This window comes from Oratosquilla oratoria, chromosome 2 (genome assembly GCF_046742065.1).
Source record: "Oratosquilla oratoria isolate Oo_2021 chromosome 2, ASM4674206v1, whole genome shotgun sequence".
Lineage (NCBI taxonomy): Eukaryota > Metazoa > Arthropoda > Malacostraca > Stomatopoda > Squillidae > Oratosquilla > Oratosquilla oratoria.
Window position 1 is genome coordinate 83,423,939 of NC_134778.1, and position 7,500 is coordinate 83,431,438.

Here is a 7,500-nt window from a genome sequence, read left to right on the forward strand (position 1 = left end):
AGGAAAGTATATCAAATGTTTGATAAGACAAAAATATATACACTGACGATGTGTGAACTGTAACGGTGTACATTATTTTACGGACACTGGAATCTTCCCCCGTGATGTATCAAAGGCATGCAAAGGCCGTCTATCTTTCGTGGTTGTAGCACTGACATACTTCACAGAAGAAACCCTTCAATTACAGAAGAACGTACCCAGAAATAGACCAAATGGTCAAGGAAGATATATGTTTATATCGTCCTCATAGCTCGGGTTCGAATGTACACAATGGTACATATGCCTACGTGCATACGCATCAGTGAACAAACACACACACACACACACACACACACACACACACACACACACACACACACACACACACACATAAATACATCACACACACGCACACACACATACGTACGTACATACATCACACACACGAATACACACATGCATACACATGCACACACACATACACACACGCACGCACGCACACACACACACACACGCACAAACACACATACGCAAGCACGCACACACACGCACATACACACACACTCACACAAATAATGTGCATGAACAATACCACAAGGGCCCTGCCGCCTGCCCTGACATGGAAGCCACTTCTTAGTCTTATTTTTACCGTTTGATACTTCGCGTCACCTCCTGCAAGGCTCCTGACGCCTTCAGCTCACAACGACATCGTTGACTCATGCCGAACGCGCTGCCTGTGCGCGAGATTCTTAATATATTAACTATATATTTTCCACTAGATATATTTATTGTTCAATAACATTTTCTTTGTCAAAACTATTCTATCTATTGAGAATTTCAACACAACTAAGACTTCAACAGCACCTTAGTATTTTATTATTTTTTATATAGACTCTAATATCCCCTCGGGTTTTTTAACTGATATATCCTCAAAGACTTTCGAAGAGATATTCATTATTCATTGAGGCTTTCTAGATGAATTCTACTGTGCATTAAGACTTACAACAAAAACGATTATATATATATATATATATATATATATATATATATATATATATATATATATATATATATATATATATATTAGAAATCTAACTATCCACTAAGAATTTTGGTGGAGATTGTAGTATTCATTATAACTTTCTATCCATTAAAATCTTCGACACAGAATCATATGTCTATTTAATCTTTAGAAGAAGTTCAACTCTCCACCAGGACTTTTAATAGAAAATCTAAGTCTTTTATCCACCAAGACTTCTAAGAGAATCTGCGTCACCCACTAAGACTTTGGACAGCAAACTAGTTCTTTTGACAGGAACTCGAACTAAGACTTTCAGCAGACTCCATTATGCACTAAGACTCTTACCAAAACCTCTACGTTCACTAAGACCTTCGACAGAAGCTATCCCATGCACTATCTTCGTTTCCTCTGACAACCTGAAGTCAAGTGAATAAAACAAGACCTCACGTGTAACTACAAAAAAATCTATATTTTTAGTATTGATCCCTCTTTCTCATCACAAACACCCCATTTCCCAATCCTGACCCAACCATTTCCACTTCCAAACCCATTTTCCCCGAAAAGGATCTATTATCCTTTACAGAATCCCATTTCACAATATCGACCTCCTTATCTTCCCCTTTCCTCCCCGCCCCTCCTCCTTCCCGACACAGAATCTCACACACTCACTCTTTCCCCCCCCCAAAAAAAAAAGAAATCCCCAAAAAGAAGAAATCCCCCAAAAAGAAGAAATCTCCCCTCAAAAAAGAAGAAAGCCCCCCAAAAAAACGCTGAAGGGATCTTACCGATGGATGACCTGCCCCTCCGGCAATTTCTCCCCGGACGTTGCTGAGATTCTTGTTGACGAGGGCCTTGTTGGCATCGCCCTCGTCCTTGTCCTTGTCTCTGTTGGTCCCCCCTCCCCCCCCTGCACCCGCTACGGCAGCGCCTGTGCTTGTGCTTGTGCTTGTGCCCCCTGCTCCACTCCCCACCCCCGTCGTCTTGGCCAGTGCGGTCGTCGAGTTCCTGAGGAAGAAGAAAAAACACGAATTAGTTAGATCAAGAAGGAAAAAAAAAAAAAAAAAAAGAGAGAGAGAGAAAGAAAGAGAGAGAGAGAGAGAGAGAGAGAGAGAGAGAGAGAGAGAGAGAGAGAGAGAGAGAGAGAGAGAGAGAGAGAGAGAGATATTTCTGGTCTCCAACTCAATCTTCTACAAACACAAGATTTACGTTGAACTGCAGGAACTCCACCTTTCAAATTTCTTTACTACTACAAAAGGAATAAATTTTCTTAGAAACAAAATTTCTTAACTGAAAAAAAAGAGTGACGTGCAAAACTACTGATATTGCTAAAAATCGGAGACAAATTGTATGAAACACTAAAAGGATTAAATCTATCTTAATCTATAAGAACATGAAAACAAATTGAAACTATGACAATTTCCGGGAATTCTTACGATCATAAAGGGCAGGCGAATCCAAAACCTTCCTTTCCGTGTAATTCTTAACCCATTCAACTCCGATGACAAGATGTCTTGTCATTTGGTAAAATAAAACAAAAAATCATAAAACACCAAAATGTTTGATCAAACACCAGAAAAATATGACGTCAATCCTCGCTTCGCTCGCAGCGAAGTGAGGACTGACGTCATATTTTTCTGGTGTTTGATCAAACATTTTGGTGTTTTATGATTTTTTGTTTTATTTTACCAAATGACAAGACATCTTGTCATCGGAGTTTAATGGGTTAAGCTTTCATGTCGGCTGACGTCAACTTGATTAGTTTATCATTGTGTCATTTCCTATCCCCAACCAAGCCATATTTACCTTTTTATGATAGTTTTCACCATGATATTTTCTATCAATGTTTGAGTCCATTTTATTTGAAAAGGGTAAATTTGACAAAAATTCACTTAATGTAAAGAACGCCAATGATAAAAGGACTGATATAATCTAGAAAGATATTATAAAAATATCTATACCACGAGAAAATTTCTTAAGTTAATCAGAATAGAGTATGTAAAACAAGCACGGGCTACTTAATGAAAGGGTCGGCAATAAACAACACAAAATTATTTCATTTTGTATATATAACAAGATCTGTAGATTTTTCATAATAAATGTAAAAACTATATTTTATGCATACATTACATACACACACACACACACACACACACACACACACACACACACACAAACACACACACACACACACATATATATATATATATATATATTGTCTATATATATATATTATTTGTCTAAAATACTTATCAATATATATATATATATATATATATATATATATATATATATATATATATATATATATACTTACGCACATTTACACATATACCTTGTTTCATAGAGTTCAACTAGAAATATTCTAATATTTTATGTACAAGCCAGGACTGTGTAATAATAACACAAGTGCACGTTGTCAGACGAGCAGAGAAACATGACTGTGCTGTGTCGGCGACCGTCCCACAGCAGAAGCCCAAACAACGGCGTGGAAATCGTGAACAGTTAGGCGGAGGTAGCTTGTGCTCACATTAACTCCTTACGTATCCGACGACATTTTGTCTTTACCCTGGTTGCCGCCAGGCGATTTTATTAATTTCAGGAGGGCTGCCGTCGATCTATTGCATTCATTCCAGTGACGTCATCGTTGAGTATAGACTCGGTATTGACGTCACAGGGAGTCAAATTTGTTAACTTGATTAAGTAATCAAATTGCATTTACAATGATTAATGTAGATTAATGCCTGTGTATGTATCTTGCCTGACAATTAACTGTACTTACTTGTCTGCCAGTCTGTAAATCAACTATCTATGCATTTATTTTATATGATGATAAAAAATTATTCAAAGGCGAAGAAATGGTTCTCTCTGTAGCTATATATTTTAACATCTTGTTATCGATTTGCTGAATAATCGGTATTTTTTCTATTCATATATTCATAAGTATTTTTACATTTTATTACTTGCCTACATACCTACACACATAGGTACACCCGCACACACACACACACACACACACACACACACACACACACACACACACACACACACACACACACACACACACATACACAGGGACACACACACCTCGTGGCGCTGTGGTTAGAGACTCGCCTGCCACTACGGCGGTCCGGGTTCGAATCCCGCCCAGGGCTGAAATAACTTCAGTATCGCTGCGCTGCGGGGTGTTACTCCAACTCTCGTGGGCGGGGAGTTGGGTGTGTGTGTGCGTGTAAGGTCACAGTATTATCCATAGCTCGGTCATACGAGCTCTGAGCTCTCATCCGGGAGGTTAATAACTGTCGATCACGAGGCCAACACGTGATCCGAGACCATGGTGAATCACACACACACACACGCGACAGATCCTTTACAGCCTTGTGACATCATATTGCCTTCTTTGTTTCAAGAGCGAAGCGCTCTGTTCCTCCCGTGTACTTTGTTCCCTACTACCTATCTTTTCTGCGCCCCTCTCCCCTGCAGCCTCTGCTCGACTGAGTCACTCCTGACCTTGAGGTAAACGTCCCTTCACATATGCCTGAGGTCATAACAGATCCCCTTCCGTATCGAATTCCATTATGAATCAGTAGAGATTCAGTACATAAAGATATTTCTGTTTTATATATACTTTTTTTACGAAGTATTCTTGGAGAGAGCAGTTGTCAACAAAGCAATTTTTGACATAATATGGTTTAAAATAAAAGGCGGAATGAGTTTAAAAATCCCCTCTCAGGATACCTAATTAAATTTCGCCGATATTTGAATGCAACATGCTAGATCATACAATATGTTTGTTCATACAAAGATCTTAAAGTGAATCTTGATTACATTACTTCAATGCACTGCTGAGCGCTGGGGGAAATGTATTATTTGTTGAGATGTCCCCGCGAAAATATGAAACAAAAATATAGACGCGATATTGTTTTCATAACTTTTGTGTATCGTTCCTTGCAGAGCTGGCTTATCGATGGCCTGGAAGTTTTCTTACAAATCATTTCTCGTGTTTTATATTATCTGATTCTTTTATTTTTTCCCCTCGTTTTTTATTTGCTTTTCTTGTTTTGTTTTTCTATATGCCTTTCTGTGTAACACGACTGGACAACTTTGCCCGAATTAAATAAAACGTGACTCAAAAAAGATTAAATAGGGGAAGTTTTACATTTTTTTTTACCAAAGGATTACTGAGCTATTACAATTCTTGGGAATAGTACTTCACAGTTGTGGCTGTTGCAACAACAATTACCATTATTTTTTTCATATTATTAAACAAATCGAATCAGGTAACATGGAGTAGAATGTGGATCTCTTAGGCTACTCTTAGCAGCAGCAGCAGCAGCAGCAGCAGCAGCAACAACAACAACAACGATTTCAACTACAACATTATGGTATAGTTTGCTTCAAATGTTAAAACCCTTTTGACTCGGAAGTCACAGATAAAGTTAATCTTGTATTTCATAAATTAATATTAAATATTATCTCAGTGTCACAGACATGTACGTGGATGTAGGTGCACACATGCACGCACACACACACACACTGCACACACACACACACACACACACACACACACACACACACACACACACACACACACACACACATACACCCACATATACACACACACACACATATGCGCGCGCACACACACACAAGCACACACGCACATACAGACAAGCACTCACACACGCACATACACGCACACACGTTATGTGTAGTTTGAAAAAAGTATATGTATTTATTTATCACGATCTTAAGTTAACTAACAAGAGGAAGAGAAAAAAGGCTGTTATAGATTATTAATCAACCTACATTAAGGATAAACACTTTACCACCTGTGAGTCATTTAACTTGATAATATAGAGACAAATTTAAAAAGTACATTGGTAAACTACTAACTGATATAAAGTAAAATCAAATGGGCAGCAAATGAAATGTTTCAGTATGGAATATGTAAAAGAATTGAATATAGAAATTTAATATAATATCATGTAATATAAGATAACATATTATAACATAATATGATATGATAAAGCATAATATAATATCATGTAATATAATATAATATAATATAATACATAATGTAATTTAATATAATACAATACAATTTATTATAATACAGCAGAATATAACAGAATATAATGTAATGTAATATAATATAATTTAATACAATATAATACATAATGTAATCTAAGTCTAAATAAAGATATTCTTCTAGAAAAAAAAAAAAAAACGCTGTGGAAGTCGGGGACAGGTGGTATTACGGTGACACTTTGTCCTAAAAATATTCTTGAAAAAGCGCTTGGGTAAGTCGAGGTCAGGTGGTATTCTTCTTCTTCTTCTTCTTCTTCTTCTTCTTCTTCTTCTTCTTCTTCTTCTTCTTCTTCTTCGCGTTCCTCTTCTTCTTCTTCTTCGCGTTCTTCTTCTTCGCGTTCTTCTTCTTCTTCTTCTTCTTCTTCTTCTTCTTCTTCTTCTTCTTCTTCTTCTTCTTCTTCTTCCTCGCGTTCTTCTTCGCGTTTTTCTTCGCGTTCTTCTTCGCGTTCTTCTTCCTCGCGTTCTTCTTTGCGTTCTTCTTCGTGCTGGGGATCCCGTGTTGGGGTTCCGCCCCGAGGCCGAGGCCGAGGCCGAGGCCGAAGGGGAAAACGAGGGATTAGAGCGCGGAAAGCGGCCGCCGTTTGCGCAGCGAAGCCCGCGGCGAAGCCGGGGTGAGCGAAGCCCGCGCCTTGTATAATACAAATTAGTTTAATATAATACAGTGTAATATAATATAATATAATATAATATAATGTAACATAATATAACGTGATATAATGTAACAATATAATATAATATAATACAACATAATATAATATAATATAATATGATATAATATGATATAATGCATTATAATATAATATAATATAATATAATATAATATAATATAGTATAATGTGATATAATATAATATAATGTATTGTAATATATTATACAATATAATGTAATATAATAAAAAATAATACAGTATAATGTAATATAATGTAATATAACATAACATATTATAATATAATAAACATGATATAATATAATACAACATAATATAATAAGATAAAATTTAGTACAATCTAATATAAATACTAATATATTATAATATAATACAATATAATATAAAATACAGTATAATATAATATAATATAATATAACATAATATAATATAAGATAGCATAATATATGATAAAATATAGTATAATCTAATATAAATTTAAATATAACATAATATAATATAATATAATATGATATAATATAATATAAAAACATAATAATACTGTATGATATAATATAATATAACATAATATGATATAATATAGTATAGTAAAGTATAATATAGTATAATGTAATGTAATGTAACGTAATTTAATTTATAATATAACACAATGTGATATATCATGATAAAGCATAATGAAATATAATATAATGTAATATGATATAGCATCATATGGTACAATATGATGTAATGTAGTATGACAGAA

The 7,500-nt window shown here is 35.4% G+C and overlaps 1 protein-coding gene across 2 annotated transcripts in view; it reads right to left on the reverse strand.

Moving 5' to 3' along the window:
• Syt7 (Synaptotagmin 7) overlaps window positions 1-1,917 on the reverse strand; it is a 100,434-nt gene extending 98,517 nt beyond the window's left edge. The window contains exon 1 of one of the 2 annotated variants that reach the window (XM_076212302.1): window positions 1,786-1,894. The gene's annotated coding sequence lies outside the window, so the exon portion shown is untranslated. Of the gene's footprint in view, window positions 1-1,785 lie in introns of both variants that reach the window. The other variant, XM_076212295.1, reaches the window with a different exon arrangement.
• Between the last annotated feature and the right edge of the window lie 5,583 nt (window positions 1,918-7,500).